The sequence below is a fragment of the Protopterus annectens genome, chromosome 2.part2 (genome assembly GCF_019279795.1).
Source record: "Protopterus annectens isolate FY-2018-M chromosome 2.part2, PAN1.0, whole genome shotgun sequence".
NCBI classification, from domain to species: domain Eukaryota; kingdom Metazoa; phylum Chordata; order Ceratodontiformes; family Protopteridae; genus Protopterus; species Protopterus annectens.
In genome coordinates this window covers 143,897,886-143,924,672 of record NC_056730.1, presented here as the reverse complement: position 1 = coordinate 143,924,672, position 26,787 = coordinate 143,897,886, and positions in this window count along the sequence as shown.

Sequence of the window (26,787 nt, the reverse complement as noted above, 5' to 3'; positions counted from 1 at the left end):
AACACACACAAAACATTCAGAACTGCCATGGGTGGGAATAGAACCCTACCAGAGTTCTACATCACACTACAGAAGTACGCAGTTACAGGACATGCTATGGAGACTACTGGGCTGCATCTTTCCCAGATGTGTATTTCTAGGTGGATGACACCAGCAGCCTTGCCAAAATTGAGCATTTGAATTGTAGGGAGTGTGACTACCCTAAAAAGCATTGCTCTCTACACAGACAGAGTCAGACACACACACAAACTTGCTAAGTCTGGGATTAGAGCAGCTACCTGATTTATTACACTACAGCAGTACACAGCTACAGGACACACTGTGGAGATTACTGGGCTACAGCCTTCCCAGAGGTGTATTTCTAGGTGGATGACATCAGAAGCCTTGCCAAAGTGGAGCATCTGAATTGTAGGGAGTGTGACTACCCTAAAAAGCATTGCTTTCTACACAGAACAGAGTCAGACAAACACACATACAAACTTGCCAAGTCTGGGATTAGAACAGCTACCTAACTAATTTATCATACAATGGCAGTATGCAGTTACAGAATGCGCTACAGAGATTAGAGGGCTACAGCTTCCCAGAGGTATATTTCTAGGTGGATGACATCAGCAACCTTGCCAAAGATGAGCATTTGAATTGTGGGGATTGTGATTACCCTAAAAAGCATTGCTGTCTACACAGACAGCCACACACACATAAACTTGCCAAGTCTGGGATTAGAATAGCTACCTCACTACTTTATCACACTACAGTAGTATGCTGTTACAGGATGTACTACAGAGATTACTTGGTTGCAGTTTTCCCAGAGGTGTATTTCTAGGTGGATGACATCAGCAGCCTTGCCAAAGTGGAGCATCTGAATTGTAGGGAGTGTGACTACCCTAAAAAAGCATTGTTTTCTACACAGAACAGAGTCAGACAGACACACACACACAAATGTGCCAAGTTTGGGATTATAACAGCAACCTAACTAATTTATCACACAACAACAGTATGCAGTTACAGGATGCACTACAGAGATTACAGGGCTGCAGCTTCCCAGAGGTGTATTTCTAGGTGGATGACATCAACAACCTTGCCATAGATGAGCATTTTACTTGTAGGGATTGTGACTACCCTAAAAAGCATTGCTCTCTACACAGACAGACACGCACACACACACTTGCCAAGTCTGGGATTAGAACAGCTACCTCACTACTTTATCACACTACAGCAGTATGCAGTTTTAGGATACACTGCAGAGATTACTGAGCTGCAATTTTCCCAGAGGTGTATTTCTAGGTGGATGACATCAGCAGCCTTGCCAAAATTGAGCATTTTACTTGTAGGGAGTGTGACTACCCTAAAAAGCATCGCTCTCTACACACACAGACACACACACACACACTTGCCAAGTCTGGGATTAGAAAGCTACCTCACAACTTTATCACACTACAGCAGTACACAGTTACAGGACGCACTACAGAGATTACTGGGTTGCAATTTTCCCAGAGATGTATTTCTAGGTGGATGACATCAGCAGCCTTGTCAAAGTGGAGCATTTTACTTGTAGGGAGTGTGACTATCCTAAAAAGCATTGCTTACTTCACAGACACACACACACACACACACACACACACACACACACACACACACACACAGTTGTCATGTCTGGGATTTAAACTCCTACCTATTTTATCACACTACAGCGGAATTAAGTTATGGGACGTGCCACAGAGATTACTGGGTTACAACTCTCCCAAAGGTATATTTCACAGTGAATGCCCTCAGCAGGCTTGTCATAGTAGGGCTATGGGGAGGGCAGTGTGTGTGCATGGGCCATAACCCATTAATCTAGAGGTTGACACGCCACATGCAGGCACACACAGGGTCATATTTCACAGGTACGTGTATACAGCTGTTAGATGACTATTTCATTGTACAGTCATGTTGCACAGCTGGCACGTGCACCACATAGTCTGTAATGCTGACAGACACTGGTGGCTAGTATCTGCAGTGAGTGACATATGAACCTCATGTGGTTGAGGCCCTTTGGCTGTGTGCTGGGTGGGACAGGCCTGGATGGCTCCTTGTCACAGTCACCCTCTTCCACACATCTGTGTACGTCTACCTTTGGCTTATTATAGTGTGTTGTCCTTACATATATGTCTGTATTCCTATCCACTGTGTGTGCAAGGTATGAGTGTTGCATACTGACGAGTGCCTGCACTAACAACTGTGACTGCCAGATATGTCTGGTCCACTGGTGTTTGCAGACACGGCCTTCGTGTGTTCAAAATAATGGGTATAGTTCCCCATACTAAAGGGGTGGCGTAAGCCACAAAACTATGGGCTAGGCTTGTAAATGCCCTCGGGCAGATAGCCTAGTATAAACCTATGAACCTATGAACCTATGAAGTGCGTGAGCATGCCCAGTATGACCTTTCAGTATGTTGTTGACTGACATTGCTTTAATTTCTCTAAGTGTGTGAGCATGCCCAGTATGCCCATCTGTATTTAATGTGTGAATCAAGTCCAGGTAGTTTGTACTGCAGTGCTGACCTTTGTGTTGTACACTGACAGGTGGCATGCTGTTTCTGCAGGGTATCCATCAAGCATTTGGCATTGACTGTTCCTACATTTCTACATAGGATGGGGGGTACACCTGACTGTTTCTACATTTCTACACAGTATGGGGGGCACACCTGACTATTATTACATTACTACATAAGGGGACACACCTGTCTATTTCTGCATTTTTACACAGGGCTGGGAGGGGCACACCTGACTGTTATTACATTCCTACATAGGGTGGGGGGCACACTTGACTATTTCTATGTTTCTACACAGGATGGGGGGGCACACCTGACTGTTATTACATTATTATGTAGGATGGGGTGGCACATCTGACTATTTCTACATTTATACACAGGATTGGGGGGGCACATCTGACTGTTATTACATTACTGCATAGGATGGGGGGAGGCACACCTGTCTATTTCTTCATTTCTACATAGGGTTGGGGGGTCACACCTGACTGTTATTACATTACTATGTAGGGTGGCGGGGACTCACCAGACTATTTCTACATTTCTACACAGGATGTTGGGGGGCACACCTGACTGTTATTACATTACTACATGGGGGGGGCACACCTGTCTATTTTTACAGTTCTACACAGGGTTGGGGGGGGTGCACCTCACTGTTATTACATTACTACGTAGGATGGGGGGGCACACCTGACACTTGTACACATTTGCTGTGACTGTACTGATATGTCAGGTACTCCATTTCATTCTGTATTCTTACCTGTCATGCTGACTAGTGGCATACCCGTGTACTACAGATCATAGCTTTGGTTGCCCTACATATTATTGTCTGACTTCCTACCCTTCAGAACTAACATCCCACTGACTGCCCTGCTGTATTCTGTCTGTGTACACCTGGGGGGGGGGGTTAACCATAGCCATCATTCAGGGTCCACAGCTCAGGCTTTGTTTGGGTTTGTCTATACCTGTCCTGCTGGCTAAGACTGTTGTTGGGTTTGTGAACCCCCGACTGGCATGTGTGGGTTATATGGACACACATGTCACTCTGCACATTTCCTGCAGTGGGCTTTGTCACCCTGTGTTGTACTGGCTACTATGATGTCTCCAGTATGTGCTACAGATGTCATGGTGCCACTATGGGTGTCTACTGTCTGCTGCCATAACATTCAGCCACCCAATTCCCTTGCATGCTCACATCCATACCATAGATACAGGTAACGACACATTTGTCAATTGGTAGGTTGATTGACTTACCTTGAGGGTGTGCCAGACTTGCCAATGGTGCCAGAGGGCTGCCTATGTCGGATGCACATAGTACACTCCCTATACATGGTTGAGCACAGGTTGTGTCATGTCTGGCATCCCTTTTACTGTATTTGCGAGTCAGAGAGAGGTGGCATTCCCTAGCTCCCTACAGTGTCAGTGTAGATGCTATTTGTTGTCTCTTTGCTGCAGCCTCAGCATACTGGGTATGCCTCCATCTGCCTACTGGGGCAGGCTCAGGTTGTTCCTCCTCTGAGTCACTCTGTGCCTGTGCAGGCCTTGGCATTGGTGGGGGGACTGTGTGGCCCTGCTCCATGCTGTTCCTGCTGCAGCTGTTTCAGCAGGATCATATCGTGTAGCATGGCAGATGCCATAACAATTTGGGTACATGTAGCTGGTAAGTACTGCGAGGCTTCACCGGATGTGTCCAGACACCGGAACCATGACCTGAGTCTCCCAAACACATGCTCTATTATAAGTCTGGTCTGTGCGTGTGCCTCATTATGCCGTTCTTGTTCAGGTGTGTGTGCATTTCTGATGGGTGTCATCAGCCATAGCTCCAGTGTGTGGCCGGCATCCCCCACTAGGTGACCATAGGGGATGTCCCCATTGGCAAATCTCTGGTATAGCTGAGTCAGATGCCATATGTGGGAATCGTCATAGCTTCCAGGGCAGCCAGCACACACATTCATTATAATGCCCTGGGCATCACATACGACCTGGCAGTTGATGGACGGGATGCCCCTACGTAGGCACACAGTGCGTTCTAATTTGAATGACAAAGAAGAAGAAATCCTTGAGAATTTGAGTAACAACAGGGATGTTAGAGTTATGAAACCCGACAAGGGTGGGGGGGTTGTGTTGATGGACCATATATTATATGAGGGCAAAATGTTTGATATACTGAACGACACAGACAAATATACAAGAATTTCTAAAAATGAAATTAACATTGCATATAACAAAATCAGTATTTTGCTAAACGATTTATTACTTGAAGTTGCACTGTTTGTATTGCTGCTGCCTTGCCGCTCAATAAATCCTTTCACTGACGCTGTGTACTGGGTACTTGTTTTGGATTACTAGTCTTCTCCAGTACCTTCCATTTTTGTGTTTTTTGGTTGATAACATGGACAACTCAGCGCTTGGTGTTGCGGACTGTGAGGGCAAGAAAAAGGAGACAGGTGAGCTTCGGAAGCTCATAGGACAGCTTACCCAGCTCGTGGGGCTTCTTACACCGGTTAGCCAATCATTGGCAACTGTGGTGACTTCCTTATCCTTACCCGGGAACCAGGAAGTGCTGAGACGTTCAGCTTCGAATGAAGGAACGTACAGACACTTAGTTTATGCCGAAAACGCTGACAATGTGGAGCATATTTTGATTGAAGACAACAAGCATTCTATTTCTAATGACTGTGATGGTTTCCCCAATATTAGTTTTGAAGAGGTACAGGCTACGCGGGTGGTGGAAACAACGCGTACCAGAACAACACAACCTGATACTCGTCTTCCTCACACGAGTAAACCAGGTACGGAGAGACTGTTCAAGGACATTTTTAATGTGAAATTTAACTTTATGGACAAAAAGACAAACAAGCCTAGTGGCAGTTATTCGCAAAAGTTAGAAGATTTGCATTATTATCTTAACAAATATAAAATGTTAGAATTAGATAATGCTTATTTGAAGCATTGTCTACAAATACAAATTGTGCCCAAAGGCTTAAGGGTCAGTAAATATCCAAACAATGTACAAGAAGGCACTGATTTTTACAAGACCCTTATTAAAGCCTTTGATGACTGTGGTTTTAATATTATGAGGGCTATCATTTCTAATAATGAGTGTGAAATGGAAAAAATGTATGCCATTATTGAGAGAGTTAACAAGGCTGTTGTTAATGATTTAATGTTTACTTTAGATGAACAGAGGGACAAATATAAAAGATTGTTCAAGGACATAGAACTAAAATGTACCGAAGTACAGAATAGGAAACATAACAAGATAGAGAGAGATATAGGTGAATACAACAGTAACACCCATTATCCTAAGCCTAAATCATGGGGTAAGAGAAATTTTGACAATGAGTATATTGACATGGACAACATTCAAGAACATGAAAAAACATTACATGATGACATAGACAGAGACACTGAGGATTTTCCTACACTACGTAGGTCTGAAAGATTAAGATACAAAGAACCAGTAGTTTACAATTCAAAAAACTACAGGGGGAGGGGATGGCGACCTCCTGTATCGAGACAAGGAAACTGGTAGTAACTGATGACATTGTCAAAGATGGTTGTAAATGGACTTTTAATGACTTTAATATATTTAATTATTCTAAAATTGTACTTACCAAAACATTCTTTGATTTATTTTCCAAAGGGTTTGGTTTTATACCACAAAAAAGGACGGACATTTTTAAACTTTTAGTTGATATTAAATTATTTATAAGAAAGAAAAACCTAGAGATTTTTTTCAAAAGCAAGCATAGTAATGTACCTATGGATAATTTGTCACGAAAAAGCACATTCAATCCCCCCCCTGCATCCACAGTTGAAAAACTTTGAGCTTGCATTGGAAAATGAATTAAGAAATTCATTACATAGGCACACAGTGCGTTCTAATTTGAATGACAAAGAAGAAGAAATCCTTGAGAATTTGAGTAACAACAGGGATGTTAGAGTTATGAAACCCGACAAGGGTGGGGGGGGTTGTGTTGATGGACCATATATTATATGAGGGCAAAATGTTTGATATACTGAACGACACAGACAAATATACAAGAATTTCTAAAAATGAAATTAACATTGCATATAACAAAATCAGTATTTTACTAAACGATTTATTACTTGAAGTTGCACTGTTTGTATTGCTGCTGCCTTGCCGCTCAATAAATCCTTTCACTGACGCTGTGTACTGGGTACTTGTTTTGGAACACCGGATGTGTCCAGACACCGGAACCATGACCTGAGTCTCCCAAACACATGCTCTATTATAAGTCTGGTCTGTGCGTGTGCCTCATTATGGCGTTCTTGTTCAGGTGTGTGTGCATTTCTGATGGGTGTCATCAGCCACAGCTCCAGTGTGTAGCCGGCATCCCCCACTAGGTGACCATAGGGGATGTCCCCATTGGCAAATCTCTGGTATAGCTGCGTCAAATGCCATATGTGGGAATCGTCATAGCTTCCAGGGCAGCCAGCACACACATTCATTATAATGCCCTGGGCATCACATACGACCTGGCAGTTGATGGACGGGATGCCCCTGCGGTTGATGTAGGCCCTACCCTGATCACTGGGTGGTGCTTTGATGCATATGTGGGTGCAGTCTATAATACCTACTATCTCAGAGTATTCTGCTATTTGGTGGAAGAGCTGCATATTGCTGGCCAACACCTCACAGCTGTTGAGGAAATATACGTGCTCACTGGCATGTGCTGACATGGCATCCAGGAGCTGGTGGAATACTCTGGATGCTGATGCCTGTGAGATCCCCATGATATCCCCAGTTGAGCTTTGGGAGGTACCTGTGGCTAGTATTCCTAGGCCTACACATACCTTGGTATCCACTGGGATGGGTTCCCCTCGGTCATTTTGGTGTGTCAGATGTGGCCGGCACAGCTCAACAATTTGCTGTAGGAGGTCTCTGCCCACCCTATAGTGCTCCACTATCTCCAGCTCATGTAGCCCCTGGTAGGTTACCCTGGGTCTGTGCACTCTTCTCCATCTCCTCACTGTGGGTTAATCGGCAGCATTCACATCCTCACCATGCTCAGCCTCTTGCAAATGTTGTTCTATGTTGCCTGCTGCAGCCCTTCTCATTTTGTAGGTTTGTTTGTTAAAATTTCCCTGCTTGTATACACCGGTGGTGTAGAGTGTAGGAAAAAAATAAAGAGGAAGGTGTTTTCTTAGTTTATAGTAGTGTTCTGGGCTGGGCTGGTCTGCTGCCTGTGTAATTGGCTGATTCTGATACATTTCACCTGCCAGCTTAGCTAGATCTCCTTGATTACCTCCCTACTGCTGTTTTCCCTTCCCATTGCCTTCCTGTTTAAGCCTGTGTGCGTACCGTGCAAACAGAGTGCTCAAATGTGCACACTGCTGTTGTTTCCTGGTTTAACTTCTGTTTTCTTCCTGTAAAACCCGGTGCATGGCATGCACACCTGCATAGGCTTTGTAAAGAGTGCTAGGCAGGTTTAGACACACACCCTAGCTTAGCTGTGCTAAGCTAGGAGCAAACCTGAGCCACAGAGCTCCAATCCACTTACAGTATGCATGACACCCCCGCCCCATGATGTCACCTAACTCCTAGGCTTGCACCAAGCTATTCCTACTCTTACATTGTTGGGACCTGACTCACATGCTGGGGAAAACTGGGATTCACTATCCTTCCCCTCATTTGCATAGGATTGCCTGCTAATACATAGTTACATGTCTCACAATAAGCCTCCCCCCTTAGCAACCACTATTCACTGAACAAGTTGTCTTCTGCCTGCCATTGACTTGCATGGTAGAATACTGATTTTAGTTAGAATGCATAATTTAAGTTCATTTTGTTATTTTTCCTCCCGATCCCATTTGCGCACTGCTGTCCTACGCTTAAACAACCGAGATCGGCTAAAAAAAATAAAAGTTGATTTCTGTATTTTTTGATGTTTGCAATGCCAATGGCCTTTTACTTGGCCATTGGCATGCTTACTACATGATATGCAGCCTTTATTTGGAGCTGTCACAACTCTGTTTTGGATTTTGCAGAAATGTACTCGGTTACTAACTGAGTACATTTCTGCAGATTGCACTAGTCCTGCACAGACTGTTGCAAGCTTCCTGGATTGCAAAATAACCTAATTTGCATAGATTTCTCCTGCAAATGGGGTGATTTGCATACCAGGGCTTAGTCCATGCAGGATTAGTGCAGGAGCGCTCGTGCACGCCCCTGCAGGCTGTTCCTGGATTCCATGGCAGACATATTGCCTGCTTGAGCTCCTGCACCAATCTTGCATGCCGTGCAAGCTTTTGAGAATCCGTGGGACTGTCTTTTCTCTTTTTCTGAACTCATCAGTACATCATAAGTGGATAGTTTGGTAATACTTTGGAAAGTCAGAGCTTATAAAATCTGTGGTTTCTGACAAACTGTTGTGAACTGCAGTCATTAAATAATGATAGGTATATAAGTTTTGGACATTATATCCTTCAGAAAATGTTTGCTAATGCTAAGCTTGTTATTCTAGCAACTTTCAATGCATGTAAAAGAAATATTTAAAAATCTATTCCTGATTTTTCATTCTTTATCTCTAACTCTTGAGCTAAGGAATTAAGAGGACAGAGGGGAGGTGCAATGGGTTCTACTGTATGGTTCTGACAGCAGTGAGCTGGTAATTATTTCTGGTCCATTATTTATGAATGTATTCATTCACTTGATCTTAAGCAAATACCTGAGATGTACAGTCATACAGGTGGTTGTAATCAATGGCTGTGTGTATGTGAGTGTAAAGACTTGGTTCCTGCATTGCACAGTAGTCATGCTGTTAAAGGAAGGAATCAATTGTAGTAAACAGAAGCATTATCATATGAACCATGTTCTTTTGGTATGATCCTTAGTTTCTTTGTTTTGTTAACTGTGACAGTTTATCTATTATATGACTGTGAATAAACTTGATAACATTAAGTCTACAAGTTTATTGCTATATTTTAAGTATGAATATATTTTTATTTAGCTTGTTTTTTGCAGGCACATGGTTGTGAAATGCACTGTGTTGGATTACAACAATCTTTCTGGTACTTCATGCATATGAGTAAGGCTATAGGCTGCTAATATTTGTAGTGCTAGGTTTGATTACCTCAGCCTTAATTTGTCTACTGTGTGACTTTGACAAAGACATTTGCATTCAGTTGGCTGTCCTAAGGTGTTAGCAAATGTGTTACACATTTGCCTTTTGAATTACTACATTCTTCATATAGCTGCTAATTAGTGCATCACAATATGCTATTTGAGCTATGAATTGCAGCATATCTCTTATAGGTTGCTATATGCATTTTCAATAAATGTTATCTTCAAGAAAAGTGAAATTGAATGTTGCTCATGCTAAAACTATTTGCTCTGTGAAACTGTTCTATTTGTTTACTAAAGGGCTATCAGTGTTTTTGCTATAAAATTTGAAATAAAAGTTAAAAATTAAATTCAACTTTCTGTGATCATTGTAAAAGTAAAAGAAAATATGCACGCTGACAGATCTGAATAGTGTTTTATGGTAATTGGTGAGACACAGTCAAGCAATTTGATACTGGCATGGCTGTGGGGAGAGGGGTGACTGATCCATTACCCTGTCTAGACCCCAATTTGACCATGATCTAGCTCTGTTCATTCTTTTAACATAGATAAGATAAATATAAGAATTCAATTTTCATTTTTCTGCAAGATACTGGTATTATAGGCTAAGACTGAGCTGGAGGCAAAGTTTGGGAGACAATATTCCCATCTAGGAATAAAACATTTAGTACAAGAGCTTTCCCAGTATCATGTGAGAAAAGGTTAGAAAATGTGTAGGTGATATTCAGATGCTGTAGTTTTTCTTTGGGATTGATACTCAATCTGAGGCTGAATGGCTAGCCAGTGTTCAGTCAGAATGCCTCAACACTATTGATCCTGCACACTGGGAAGTGCTGTAAAAGTGTCATCCATCCTGCAAGGGAAGTGCTGTACAAGTGTCACCCATCCTGGGGGGGGGGGGTGATGTACATGTGTCACCCAGCCTGGGAGGTGTTGTACAAGTGTCACCCATCCTGGGGGGGAGGAGTGCTGTACAAGTATCACCCATCCTGGGGGGGTGCTGTAAAAGTGTCATCCATCCTGCTAGGGTAGTGCCGTACAAGTTACACCCATCCTGGAGGGGGGGAGTGCTGTACAAGGGTCATCCATCCTGGGGGGGGGTGCTGTACAAGTGGGATTTTTGATAGGCAGATGGAGAATGGAGGCTTTTTAACTTTTGTATGGTAGCAAGTGATGTAACACTGGTTTCTTGACATGCCTTTCTAATTTATTTTCAGATAGCTACAATTTCTAGTTTGTTTTCAGATAGCAAGATTTATTTTTTTCTTCCACAGGAGCAATTATTCATATATATGAACCCTGTTTTTTTACGGATTCATTCTTACTCTACAGTAATAAACTATTGGCACACAATGTCTAATTGCAATGTTTCATATTTTATTTCATTAAATACCTTCCTCTTCCTTATACACCATATGGTGACTCCAGCTTTACATCTGACCAGATCTTAAGTATTAGCACTTACTGAAGTATATGATGAAAATGATAGCATTATCCATTCCAGCATTACATCTGATTCTTATTAAGAGCTAACACATAGTACAGCAAGCAGAAGCACTGTAGGTTCCAAAGAAATGCCTCCTCTCTAGTGCCTATTGCTGGCTGCGTATTTAATTCTGTTAGTCTAATATGCTACTGGATTACTGGATGTTTTATTATCAAATTATCACAGTCATGGCAGTTTCTCAAATCAATGTGGCACATTCTGTGTAACATATTGACATGCTCTGGAAAAAACAAGAGATAAATAAATGTAACCACAAAACCAAAAAGCAGTTCACAAACCAATAACAAGAGTAGGAAGGAAAAGGCTTCAGAACTGAGTGCTGCACACACAAGTTTTATTTTTCACAATAAAACAGAAGTTAAGCACTTTCATCCACTGGTTTATAGGACTTCATAAGAACAATTACCCATACATCTCCTTCCCTTTTATACAGCAGAAATAAATTAAAAGCCAGTCAACACATCATAGCAAAATTAGCTCCAAAGAATCAATTGATATTTAAAGACCCCTTGTGCATAATGCAAAAATAAAATATTATAAACTTTGACAGTTTATCTCACCTAAATACTTATATTAGAATATAGTTCTAAAACAACTTGTAAAAGGTATATGTTATACACATTCCAAATAACCAGATGTCCTTCACATAAAAAAATCTCAGGAAAACATAGGATGTAGTAATAAAAAAGTAAATACATAAAATAATAACTAGATTTTAACTCAAGCATGCTAGTGATGGACACATTTTCATTCAATCCAAGTGGCCTGGTGGCATTCAGCCTAAGTTGCCACTTAAGTTCCAAAAATTCTAGAAAATCTTCACTAGGGCCACCTCTGTCACCCAGATTAACATGGTCAATGACACAAAATTTAAACTGATGGGATGGGTTAATTTTTATGTGTCTATACAAGGCGTTATTGTCGTCTTTCTTCTTTATATCATAAATATGTTGGTAAATTCTTTGTCTACACATGTGTTTCATTTTGCCAACATAAAATGCAGGGCAAGACTGACAAAAAACAATGTATATAACCCCTCTACTGCAACATGTAAACCTTTGGTTAAGTTTGACTGTACCAAACCCAATAACATAGAAGAATGTACCCCCATAATGTGTTTACATTGATTACAACCCCCACATTTCACCATCTTGCCTATGTGTCTAGTCTTTTTTTATTACTACATCCTATGTTTGCCTGAGGTTTTTTATGTGAAGGACGTCTAGTTATTTGGAATGTGTATAACATATACATTTTACAAGTTGTTTTAGAACTATATTCTAATATAAGTATTTAGGTGAGATAAACTGTCAAAGTTTATAATGTTTCATTTTTGTATTATGCACAATGGGCCTTTAAATATCAATTGATACTTTGGAGCGAATTTTGCTATGATGTGTTGATTGGCTTTTAATTTATTTCTGCTGTATAAAAGGGAAGGAGATGTATGGGTAATTGTTCTGATGAAGTCCTATAAACCAATGGACAAAAGCGCTTAACGTCTATTTTATTGTGAAAAATAAAACTTCTGTGCGTGCAGTACTCAGTTCTGAAGCCTTTTCCTGCCTACTCTTGTTACTGCTAGATAAACAAATGTATTACATTTAAAACCAGCACTTAACATATTATTCATTTTGGAACAGTTTGTTTTACCTCGTTTCTGGGCTTGCTTAGATATGGGACAGGACACGTGTACTGTCAACGGCTCCTGTTTGCCATAAATTCACTGTTCTTTACTGAGAAATCAAAAAACTCTCATATGTTCCAAGAATTAGTAGATTCCACAGACTCAGGAAGTAGAACTTCTTAAAAAATGCTTGTATTACTTTATAATGAAGGTAACCTGTTTAAGTTATCTATGTATACAATTTAAGTTTTATTACTTTTTAGTTTTAATATTGCAGTGATTTTGTTTATGAAATAAACTACATATAGTTTTGTTCTATTTTTCTTATTTTTTGGTCTGGAATGCCCCTACTGTATTTACAGTATGATTAAAACTAACTAGACCATGGTACAGGGTTAGCAGACTTTGCAGTTCTTTTTATAACATTGAAAAAAAAATGTCATCTGATATGACTTCAAGAGACACAGCTGTCTCAGGCAAAACACCATAACGTTAATCAGCAATATTACAAAGTAGGTGCATCATTATTATAGCTCTTCAAATAGATATGGTGAGGTAATACTTATTTTGAGGTTGTCAGCTCATATTCCACTCATTATTAAAACTTTGAGAATACATCTGGTAAGGTAGCTATGATTATAATCAATTATAAAGTCACAATACTGATTCCAGCAAGTATATGCCTATTTCTAAAGACATGACTCAATGTAACAATGCAATGCAAATCCATTTACTAGATTTTAAGCAAAAACATTTTATCTTGAAGAGAATCCAACAAAATTTCAGAACCTAAAAATTCTAGTGCAGATAAGAAAACAAGAATATTAGCTTCTGCAAGTCAGATTAAACTATGGGCTAAACAGTTACATTTAGTAGAGATAGGGGCAGTGCAGCATAAATAATTATTTTATAATACTCACTGCTCAGCAGTCCATGCTATGTTTTGTTGGGTTCCCTTCAGAATCTCAAACATCTGAAAACCCAAATGTCATATATGGTCGAGACCATATGATCAAGTTTTCAGAAGCTCCAAATTCTGAACAGAGATCTGCATACAGCATGGAACGGGAGATTTCTCTTTTCCTCACTGTAGTGCGATCTCAGAGTTGGTATATTTAAGTAGTAGGGGTGTGAGGGGTACAGAGGGAGCTTGTCCCCCTGCAGAAACGTTATATTTTTGTTTTGTTTTTTTTTTGTTTTGTTGGATTAATTTCAGAGTTTTGAGCTTCTGAAAACACGATCATATGGTCTCGATGGCATGATATGACATTCGGGTTTTCAGACGTTCAAGATTCTGACATGACTCCGTCTTGTCATACTGATAATGTCTGTATAACACGTAATTTATTTGACAGCCTGTTGCTGTATAAGCATACACTTCCACCATTCTCGGATAACATATACTAAGTAGTTAAAATCACCCTACTAAAATAAATTTACCTGCAGTCTGGTACCTGTCCTCAGCATTTGTCCATATACCAACATATAAAACCTGGTTGAAAATGCAAGCAAAGTATTTTACTAAAATTCATTAAACATGATAGTATAAATGAGAGATTTTATAGAGTTTCTTTGAAAACATTTTGCAAATTAGACTACAAGCATTGATCAAGGCTTAACTAAATTAATGACAGGGAATACATTTGACCATCTGCAATAACTACAATACATGTTCAGAAAGGCAAATCACCATACAAAGATGGTATTAAAGCTCCTAACACTTAGATATGAAAATTAATTGAAAAAAGCAAAAGCAGTGCAAAGCATCAGGTTCCTTTCTATGCAGATGCACATAGCATACAAAGATTATAAGATTTTTATTTTATTGTATTTTATGTTACATTTGATAACATGGAAAGTCCACTGAACACAAGTCCTTTTTCAGTGGAGGCCCAGGGAGAAAAGCTCCACAAATAACATAAAATGTGTTTCACATTATACAAGTTGATTATGAATCAAGCATCGATAATACAATATTTGAAAAATCAGACAAAGGACAACTTACAAAGAGAATATATGTACAAATGAAACAAATGAAAAGACATAGGTGACTGCAATAGATACATTAACATATGAGTAGTAAATGCTCAAATCAGTGATTACAAACTGCATTATAGAAAGGTAGCACTAGCCAGAGCATGTACAGGAGCATAACCAGGTAGCATGGATGTGAGTTCTTAATGCTTTCTTAAACTGAGTTAGTGAAGAGATGGAAGATATATTTTTTGGTAGTAAGCTCCATATTTTAGAAATGCTGTTTGAGAAGACTGATTATCCTGCTGCGTTACTAACTTTATTTACTTCAAGAAGGAATTTATTACTGGAACAGAGTGTTCTGTTACTGGGGTAGGGATGAAGTAAATGTTGCAGTGAAAGGGCTTTATTTGGTTGGTAAAGGATTTTATGAGCAAAAGTAAGTTGATTGAAGTGTAAGAGTTGGGGAAACTCTAGCCAGCTAAGCTGCTTTAAAGATGTGCAGTGGTGTGATTTGTATGGGGCATCTGAGGCAAATCTAGCTATTTTATTATAACAGGAGTCTAGTTTAACTAGATTTCTCTTTCTGAGGTTTGTAGGAATAGGGGAAGCGTAGAAAAGTGTAGAGATCAGATGAGTTGTGTTATGGTGGATTTTGTGTGTGCATTAAAATATTGCCTGTTTCTGTAAAGGGTGCCCAGCTTTTTATATATTTTCTTAATGGTCTGGGCAATATGTATGTCAAATCTCAATTTATTATCAATCTCGACTCCAAGAAGTTTAGTGTGTTCAGTGTGAGAAATAAAAGTTTTATTGTTAGATGTGATGTTAAAGGTGGAATCTGCAGAGGTGGATCGAGTAGGTTTGAAGAGAAGTTTAGTTTTAGATGGGTTAAGAATAAGTTGGAACTTGGTAAGCCATGTTTCAACAGAGAGAAAGGATTCTTGAGTAAGAGCGCTGAGTTCATGTAAAGAGGAAGCTGCACATATTAATATGGCATCGTCTGCATATTGTATGATAGTTGCTTGAGGAGTAGAAGTATGAAGGTTGTTAGTATAGACAGGAAAGTAATGGGCCAAGTATTGACCCTTGGGGTACTCCAAGAGTAACTGGAAGAAGAGGTGAAAATTCTCGCTGCCACAAAACTGCTCGCTGGTGGCCAGTTAAATAGCTTTGGAACCAGGTTATGGTGGCTTGACTAAGTCCTAGGTCAGTAAGGGCCTTGATAAGTATACTATGGGTGACCATATCAAAGGCCTTAGACAGGTCTAAGAAGGTAGCTGATACATATTTGCTGTTGTTTCTGTGGAAATTAACTGTATTGGTAAAGGACATAATGGCTATGGTGGTACTATGAAAGGGGTGAAATCCATGTTGAGTGTTAGAGAGGAGTTTCTGGGATTGTGAATAGTCCATAATTTGGGTATGTATACATCTTTCCATAATTTTGGCTATAGGGGATAGAATAGCTATTGGTCAGTAGTCTGTCAGTTCTATAGAATTACCTCCTTTATGAAGAGGGATGAGATGGGATATTTTCCAGTTTCAGGAACAAGGGCTTCAGACAGAGATCTATTAATAAGTATGGATATTGGGTATGCAATGACATTGGCAGCTATTTTTAGAAATTTGGCAGGTAATTTGTCAGATGCTAGTGTTGTGGGCTTAAGTTTCTTAAGGTATCATCTTATCATGTCAGTAGGGACTGGATGGATGTGAAATGTGTTGGTGCTGCTGGGTGAATCACAGGGGTCTGTGGGGGAGGGGTTGTATTGGTGATTTTGCTGGTTAGATCAGGCAAGAATAGTTTCAGTAAAGAATTTGTTGAATTGAGTGGCTATGCACTCTGATGTGTCTACTGGGGTAGGTGAGGGTGTACTAGTTTTTCCAGGTAGAAGAATCTTATTGATGGTAGCCCAGAACTTGTGTGGGTTGTTTTGTTTTATTTGTAGGTTGTAGTAGTAATTAATTTTATCAAGTTTTAACTAGTTTCTTACATTTATTCCAGAGCTCTTGGTAAGTTTGCTTAGTATCTTGGGATCTGATTTTGTGCCAGTGGTCCTAGGCTTTGTCTCTGGTTTTGAGGAGGGATCTAGTATTATTACTTAGCCATGGTGAGGGTATAGATTTGATTCTGATGGTTCTAGGAGGGGCATGAATATATAGCTATAAATAGCTGTATAACAAGATATTTATCTTTAATTTTCAAATAACAACTAAAGAAATTCATGATCTCTTCAGGCAAACACTTCCTCATCCCTCCTTTCTCTTTGAAGTCTGTCCTCCTAGTCATCCCACAGGGATGCTCAGTATAGCCCATGTTAGTCTACGCAGCATCCACAAAAAGTCATCTTTCTCAAAGCCTTATTTGTATATGAAAATTCTGCCTTTCTAGGGATTTCAGAAACTCAGTCCATGCTCAACTCCTTCCTTCAAGACCTTCTAAGCCGCAATATCTTTAAATGTGAGAAACCAATTGATACGAGATAATTCCTCTCCCTGTGAAGAAGCACCTTCAAGCTTTTTCACTTAATTTCTGCCACTAAAAAGATGAATTTTGGTCTTAAATGTCTGGTTAAATGGGTGCTTTCATGGGGTCACTCTGAATTCAACATCTCAGTGGCTTTTGTTTACATCAGATTCCTCCACTCTCCTTCTTTCTAGCTTGCATAGAGAACTGAGAGGCTGGGCCTCAAAGGCCAGTTTTATTTTACTTGGTGATTTGATCCTAAATTAGTTCATTGGCAATCTGCATAGACTTTAATGGATCTAGAGGTCTTCAGATTGGTCTTGTCTTACACCAGGTTTACCTGGAAACTGGGGATAACTCTGATAGAGTAGGCTGTGACCAGATGTCCCCACAGGTCTAGTCAAGTGACTATTTTTCCCACTCCATTTCCGCTGCCATTGTTGATTCTACAGAATGCCCTCTCCTGTATGTTCACAGTTTCTAAATCCTCTGAATTTGGTTAAGTCAAGATCTGTTTTTTAACTTCATTACTGATGTATAAGTCAAAAAATCACTTCCACTTAAATATGGCTAACATAATCACCCAACTCCTTAGTCTTGAAGTCATATCCTCTATAAATAAGAATTTGTTTATCCCATATACCTTGTCTTTACTTACATATGGCTCAAAATCTAACACCAAATATCTGCAAATTTCCTGAAATAAGATCTTCAGGCCTATTTCTCTTTGAAAATCTAGAACATATCCATGCACTTCCATACTCAGAGTTCAGTGGCTGTCCATATATAAGGGTCACTCTTCCTGCTGTCCTCCATATTTCACAACTTTAATTTAAGAAGACAACTGCACTTTACTTGCCAGAAAACTGACATGTGTCTCCTGATGCTACGCACTCTCTTTGTTTCTCAGACAGATGAAGCAATTGGGAGGCCCACATTCCCATTTTTGCATTAGAGTAATTGTTTTCTAAGCTTAAATGTGAATATACACTCTGCAGGACTCAAACATACCAGACACAAGGATCTTGTTAGACTTGTCCGACTCTATGGTGCAGAAGGGCAAAGCCATTACTGCATCTCAGGTGACCCATGTTCAAATAAAGGCACAGATGCTACAGGTACTGGATGGGGAGAAGATGGGAGTAAGCGGCTGAAAATGTGTTGTCTACCTAAGAGAGGGAAGCTGCCTAGCTCACAGCAATAGCAGCATTAATAGCTTAGTGAGCTCCATGCTGCAAACAGTATGCCACTAGTGAGCTCCATGCTGCAAGCAGTATGCCACTAGTGAGCTCCATGCTGCAAGCAGTATGCCACTAGTGAGCTCCATGCTGCAAGCAGTATGCCACTAGTGAGCTCCATGCTGCAAGCAGTATGCCACTAGTGAGCTCCATGCTGCAAGCAGTATGCCACTAGTGAGCTCCATGCTGCAAGCAGTATGCCACTAGTGAGCTCCATGCTGCAAGCAGTATGCCACTAGTGAGCTCCATGCTGCAAGCAGTATGCCACTTGGTTGGAAGTTTGGCATGTGTGGAAACTCACAAGCGCCACCTGTAGGCAGCAATTGTAGATCTCACAAGGCTGAAGCAGACTTCATCCGGGTTAAAGTGTACTCCCCAGCATTAATATAATGCTGCACCAGTCCGCAATCTCCTCACTGGCCCAAGTCATTGGTTAGCTTGAGCCCAGGAGAAGTTAAGTTGATTCAAGTAGATCCAGTGAATTAGGAGAGGAGCTGATAGTCAGCTGTGGAGAGGGAGACCAAAAAAAGTGCAATTTGATTATACCAAACCTCTCCCCACATCTCATCTTCCCAGCTTGTTGTAATTGTTTCAGAGACATTTTCTTCACTTGCCTTCCTTCTGGCTTATATTTACACCACTGGCTTGTTTAATTGGACCCTCTTTGCCATGTCAGTACATAAATGGTGTACATATCTAAAACTAAGTGTTACGATCTCTGTCTGAAGAGCTACATTATGACCTTGTTTCATAACACGTGTACAGTACACATTAGATCTGTAACTGATATAATTCTCAGCTGCACCTTATTTTAAGATTACTGTTCCTCATTTTGCTTCATCAAAATGTCTTCTTCCATGCTAGCAAGATTTGTCACATATTTATTAGGCTTCTTAAACAAAAATCCACGTCAAATAATAATGGATAATATTGTTCAGTAAAAAGTGTAAAACAGTATATTTTGACCTTGTTGCTAACCATCCTATTTAAAGCTGTTGGCAGTTTCTTCACACTTTAATGTGTTGTTCTACATGTTTTTATTTATTATTTATTTTTTGATCCTTTTTGTTGACCCACTTAGTTCCACCAGGCTTGTTGCTTCTTTTAAGGGGAGGCCCAAGGTGGTATCTATACTACTAGGGGAAATTTGGACAGGGAATTGAGGAACTTCCCCTACTCTTCATGTGAGTGTATGGGGACACGATTCTGTGTGGCACTTCCTGATTTCCGTTCCAGGCATGTAGGTGGCTTGGAGAAGCAGAAAGCATGACGGAGAGAGAAAAAAAATGTTGTTGGAGGTGTTGTTGAGAATGGAGCTGTTATTCAAACAACTGGAAGCTAATGTGAGAGATAATTGGTCAGAAGTTGTATGAAATGAGGAGAATGATGACAGGTCAAACAAAAATGGAGGAGAAGCAAGTAAGAGGCAAAAAGAGGGAGATGAAGTAGAGATGGTTGTTTCTGAGCAGATATTTCAGCGTAATCTTTTTGTAACTGAGATTGGAACAACTGAGTATGTTGTTACAACACTCTAATAATGGATCAAAGTGAGCCAGAGAGAGAAAGTAGCACTGTGGGGAGAAATAATTGGCAGAATTCAAGAGGATGAAACCAGGAAATAAGGAAAGAAGAAATGAAGTCAAATCCACAACAGTAAAGGAAGGTGAAAGGAAATAAGTGAATAAGGCAGAAGTCAAAAGAAAGTATCGTGTCAGGATAAGCAACAAAACAGAGAAGGAATTAGACAGTATGAGATATGGTACAGCATCATTTCACCACTGGGTATTGAACCCAGAGAGGTAAGAGTTTTTATTTGAATTCATAGGATCATGGGAGGTTACTAGGCTATTGGCCCTGAGGCCCTTATAAGCCTAGCCAAGAGTTTAGCCCATGTTTAGACAAGTCAGCACCCAAAGCCCCTGTCCAGCAGGGACACAGGTAGAATCCCAGGGATGTATTTTCTGTTTCCCATCCAGTTATCCAGGTTAAACTTAAAAAGGGATAATGAGGTACTCTCCTTGATGTGGTGAGGGAGTCTATTCTACAGATGGAGGAGTCTCTGGAACACAAATCTGTCCTTCCAACAAGTCCTATTGATATCACAGACCAGGTTGAGGTCGCGCATACTGGTTGCTCAAGTGGAGCTTGACTTGCGGATATGCAGCAGTCCCATCAAGGCAGGGTCTGAGATTGCTTTGTATGCCAGACAGAGGTCATCTCTGAGGAGTCTGTATGAAACTGAGTAGAGAGACAGGGCTTTTAGCCTATCTGTGTAGAGTAGACTTTTGAGGCCCTACATTCTCCTGGTGAGGAACCTTTGTGGTCTCACCAGCTGCTGCATGTGCTTTGTGAGGTACATACCGAAGGGGGCTTTGTACTCAATAATTGGCCTTATAAGGGAAGAATACAGTGATGTTATGATCTCTTTTTCCCTGTATGAGATACCCTTACTTGTGAGGTGGGACATGTAGAAAGCTCTCCGTACAACAGAAGCAACATGGTGGTCAAAAGTCAGGTTGCTATCAACCTGACTGCCCAAATCCCTCACTACTGATTGTGTACTTAGGACGTTGTTATTGATGTGATAATATGTGGGGACTTCACTCTCCCCAAAGGAGATGATGTTGCATTTTTTGGCATTCAGCTTGAGGCCATGTTTCTGGCACCAGTTATTTGTTTAGGTGAGACCCTCATGGAGGACTTCCACATCACTTGGGGAATTGATGACTGTGCCCAGCTTGCAGTCATCTGTCAATATGGTCAGCCATAGCCCACTGTTTTTGTCCTGCACCTCAGAGAAGTATATCCCAAATAACAGAGGCCCCAAGACCAATCCCTGGGGTAAGCCACTAGTTACAGGTCTACTGCTTGAGGTGGCTTCTCCCATTTTGATTGGGTGGGTTCTATCAGTCAGCTAGTTTGCTACCCATCTGATAACGTATGGATTTATGCCTAGTTGAGACAGTTTATTTACTATGCCCAAGTGGGGAATAGTGTCGCAGGCTTTGGCTAGGCCAAGGTAGGTGGTGTGCACTGTCTTCCCCTTGTCCATGGCTTTGGTGACTGTCTCAAAGAAGTCAACCAGATTTAACAGACATGACCTCCCCTTGACAAAGCCAAACTGTGTGGGGTCAAGTGTTTGAAGGTTGCCAATGTCCCCGTTAATGAGTTCCATGATAATCCAGTCCCTGGCCTTGCAGATCAGGCTAGTTAGGCTGATGGGTCTATAATTTCCTGGATCGGTGGATGCTCCACCTTTGTGTAAAGGGATGACAGTGGCTGTCCTCCACTCGACTGGGACAAAGTTGGTACTCAGGCATTGGTTGAATATGGTGCCTAATGATGCTGTAAGTTCATGCCTGAGTTCATGTAGGATGCAGCCTGGGATGTTATTGGGTCCCATTGAGGCTGTATTTTTTGCCTTTGAGAGAGCAGTGATAACCTGTTCCCTAGAGATAAGGGGTGGGGGCAGGTAGTGGGGATGTCCTGATTTACTGATGGGGGACAGAGGGGAGAAGTTTTCACTAAATCTGTCAGACAGTAGATTGGCTATATCTACAGCATTTGTGTATGTGGTGTCCTTGATAACCAGTTCTAAACAGATCTGGGTACTTCCTTTGAGATTGTGGACATATGTGAAGAAGTCCTTATGATTGTCTCTAGTAGATAAGGCCAATTTGGACTCAAAGTTTGCTTTAGAGGATATCACTAGTGCTCTTATTTGGAGTGGCCATCTTGAGTCAAATATGTTCAGGCTAAGGAGATATTGCTTCCAATTGGGCACCTGCTTCTTCTTGATCCTGGACAGCAATTTTTTTCCTTTTGTTATATAGTTTATTTATTGCAGCTGTCCACCAGACAGATTTACTCTTCCTTGCGGAGGATAATTTTGTTCTGTCAGGTATTCCTGATTCCATGCGCCTATATAAATGCTCATATAGTACTTTGGTATAGATTTGGACATTGGTATCAGTTCCTACAGTGGGGGAGGGGGCTGTGAAGCTGTTTATACCATCCCTCAGGAGGTTGTAATCAGCTCTGGAGAAGTTTTTTTGTTTGACTCTAGCTAGAAGGGGGGCAGAGGAGATGTTGACTTTGAAAGTGACTGCTTTAGGGTCAGATCTTACCAGGGAGGATGATACGTAGGGTTGCTGCAGTGGTTACTCATGTTGGTTAATACCAAGTCCAAGATATTATCACCTCTGGTGGGGGTATCAACTACTTGTTCCAAGGTGTTTGAATTGATAAAATCGAGGAATCTCTGAGCATTTGTGTTCTGGCATGAGTAGTTCTTCCAATCTATGGTTGGGTAATTAAAGTCACCCAGGATCAGGGTAAAGGGTTGAATCTTGATAGATCTGAAGACGTCCAGATAGGTGGAGTGGCCATCTTGAGTCAAATATGGGGGCCTGTAGCTAGCTATAATTTGAATCAGGGTCTTGTCAATGATTAACTGCATCTGGAGTGTCTCCTGTGTGTCATACTGTATGACCAGCCTGGAGGTGTGTGTGTGTCCTTAATATATATTGAAACTCCACTTTCTTTGGCTTTGCTGCCCACATTTTTGGGTCTGAATGTATGATAGGTTGAGTAACCAGGTAAGGCTGGGGTGCTCTCCGCAGCTTTGAACCAGGTTTCTGTGACTGTGCAAATGTCAGCATCTTCCAGGGTTACGAATGCTTGCAATGAGTGCAGTTTCATGTTTAGACTCCTAGCGATTAGCAGCATGACCTTTAATTTGCGTTTTATTGAAATTTTTATGTTGGTAGTATTGACCTCATGACTTTTCCTAAAAAAGGCACTATGGGGGAGGCAAGGGTCTTTGCCAGAAGCCAGAAGCCCAAGTGAGACAGATGCTGGCCATCTCTAACAAAGCATTGTAGTCTGTCAATCATATCTTCCCAGGCTGTCTGTTACTGGATCCCCCTGGAATGACACCAGAAACTATGTCAATTGTTAAAGTCAATCATTTTCTGTTTGTATTGAGACATCATTCTGGGTGATGGTAGAATGCTGCTTAAGGCTAGGGACATACCTCCCTGGGACACATTTTCAGTGAGTTCATTCATGCCTCTCTTCATCTAGTCTAGGGAAGTAGGTCTCAAGTCATTCACACCAACATGAACTATGACATTGTCATAACAGCACCTGTTGTTGAGAGACTTGAGTGCATGTGTGATATGGTGGATTCTGGCACCTGACAAACAACTAACCATGACTTTCTCCTCATCCAGCCTGGTGAGAGGCATATCTGTGTGTCTCACAATGGAGTCTCCTATGACTAATATGTTGGGTTTATGGATAGGCCTTAGTGGTTGCGAGACACTGGTGTGTGGACTACGCATGGTATGTGGTGTGGAGGGCTGTGGAGATCTCATGTGTCTTTGCCTCTGGGGTCTCCTTTCTTTGGCTTTGTTTTTGTTGAGAACCTCCATATATGTGAGTGTGTGTTGTGTAGTTGTGGGTGGTGTTTGAGGTGTAGTGATTGTGTTGACAGCCTTCTGAGTGCCAGATATACTGGCTTGTGAGGGAGAGAGCATAGACTCTAGCTTTTTTATGTAATAAAGAGACTTTTTTGACATTTTTTGAGGAGGCACAGTACATGGAAAAATTTCTAGAGCAATATAAAAAGAAAAAAGATGTGAACCCTGGGACTTTTATGTTGTTCAGGCATTCAACAAAAAGGCAAAAAAAAAATATTTATACAACTTCAGACTGACATTGAAAGAAATTCTTTAAAGGACTATTTAAAACGGTGTGTAGAGATGTTATGGATGCTAGGAAAATACATGACAACATACGTTTATAGACTGGGTGATGGGAATGGGGTATAATATTGAGAATGCAAAATGATAAAATTGTGGATTTACCAAGTATAATCAATGTAGAGGAGAGTAAGGGAATGGACAACCAAAGCCATGTTTTGTAATTGGTAAAGATGATCACTTAATTAAAAATTGTGATAAAAGAAAATGTTTTATACATGGCAAAGTTGGCCATGAAGAAAAGAAATTTGAGCAAAAATGTATAAAATGTGAAAAAAATAGGGTACTCATGGATGGACTGTAAAGCTGTAGAAAATTATAAACAAGAATCACGATTAGTCCAAGACAAGGAAAATGCTATATTAGATACCATAGAAGAGGCACAAAAAGAAAAAAAAATGGATGAAAAAGATGTAAGAATGAATGTAAGGGATGGTATGGATGAAACAAAAGGAAAAGAAGGAGAGGTAGAGGAAGAGGCTAGTAACTCAAGTGATGAAGGAGAAGATAAATGGGTAAGAGTGAGAAACAAATGAAGCTCCATAGAAAAAAGAGTGAAAGATATAAAACATAAGTTTAAAAACTATAGGAAAAAGCAAAAAAGGAACATGACAAAAAGTATATAGTATCAGAGAGCTTAAGTGTATTACATTGAGAGTACTAAATTATAGGATTTTCAGATCACTTTACTATATGGATAGAGATTCACAAAAAAATAGGTTACATAAAAAATAGGTAGCGGAAAAAAGGTTTAATGAATCTAAACTAAATGAATATGCAAGGGCTATAATACAGCAACTATGAATGGATCATATAAATATGAGAGAATTTTATAAAAATTGCACAATTTGGTGGATTAGTTTAAAAGAAAAATATAGTAAAGAAGTGCTATCGTGACAGAAGACAAAAAGGTTACAAGATTGTGATAAATATAATAAAAGTAGTAATCAAGTCTTTAAAAATATAACAGATAATAGAAAAGAATTTATAGAAAAAGAATGTTGTATGGAATGAATCAAGTAAAAATTGAAAAAATATTATTCAAACAAATATACTTTTTACAAGGAAGAAAAGTAGTAACTTATTTAAATAAAATGGTCAAAGAAAAAGTAAGAATAATAAGGGAGTTGAGAAATTAAAAGGGACTATAGTGAATATACAAAAATACGTTTTGCAAATAGTTAAGAAACATATTTTGGATGCCTTTTCTACATGTGACACTATAAGAAAAAAATAAATGGGAGTAGAACAAACTAATTGAAGAAGATAATAAGAGAATGGATGAAAAGAGCATAATGGTGGAGCTTAAAACATGCTAAAACAATGAATGTAGAGGCAGCTACAGGTTTAGATAGACTTGAGTACTTAATGTATAAAGATATGCAAGAATGGAAAAAATAATCATCTTAAAGGTGTTAAATGAATGGTTTGAAAAAGGTGTAAATGATGAAAAAATATACATAGGTGTAATGAAATTTATATGGAAAGAGGAAGAAAGAACAGATATAAAAAACTGAAGACTACTACCATTAAATAATGTCGATTATAAGACTTTTAAGAAATAGTAAAGAAAAGAATAGTAAGCAAAGCAAATAAGATGTTTTCTCCAACAGTCTTTGGAACAAAAAAGAAAGGAAGTCAAGAACATTTGACGTTAATAAGAGAGTTGGTAGATGACATAAGAAATAGGAAAGCAGGATTAAAAATACTAGTAGGTGATGTAAGCAAAGCTTTTGATAAAATTCAACATGAAACATTATGGGAGATTTTAAAAGAGAATAATATAAGCAATTAAATAATAAACATTTTAAAATCTCTGTACAGTGAAAATAAAGTCAGATTACTGATTAATGAATGATAAAGTGAAGCAATAGAAATAAAATTTGGTATTAAACAAGGTTGTCCAGCAAGTAGTATTTTATTTGTATTATCTATGAATACAGTGGTTACTAAGATACAATTACTACAAACTAGAGGGAATACAGATTCCAGTGATGTTTACATATGTGGATGATTTAATATTAGCAGTTGAAAATAAAGAATGGATGAGTATAGCTACAGAAATACTCAATAAAGGATTAAAACATTAGGATTAAGTGTTAATGAGGAAAAGAGTAAAGGACTGTTATTTTTCTGGAGAAATAAGAGGCATTAAGTTTAATGAAGAAGAAACAGAAATACACAGTATTAGAACAGATTAGGATCTATCATGCACTATTGCAAATAAACTAAAAATCTCAGCACAGGTGGAAAAACATAGAAGATACGCAGATAAATTTAAAGGAAATGTACGAACTAAGCAATTTATTGGTGACCTAAAAAAGTTTTAAAGATAATTGGAAACAAGTTAAAAGAAATTGAAAGACCTCCAAAAAGAGAAGAAATAGATACATTTTGGAGAAGTATCTATGAAAATCCTGTGGAACATAACAAAGATGCTAAGTGGATAGAAGAAGTAAAAGAAATAATAAGAAGTTTAAAAGTACAGGATATGAAATGGGATGAAGTAACAGCCAGAGAGATTGAAGCAAAGTTAAGAAAAGCCTCACATTGGAAAACCTCAGACCCAGATGCAGTATCTAACT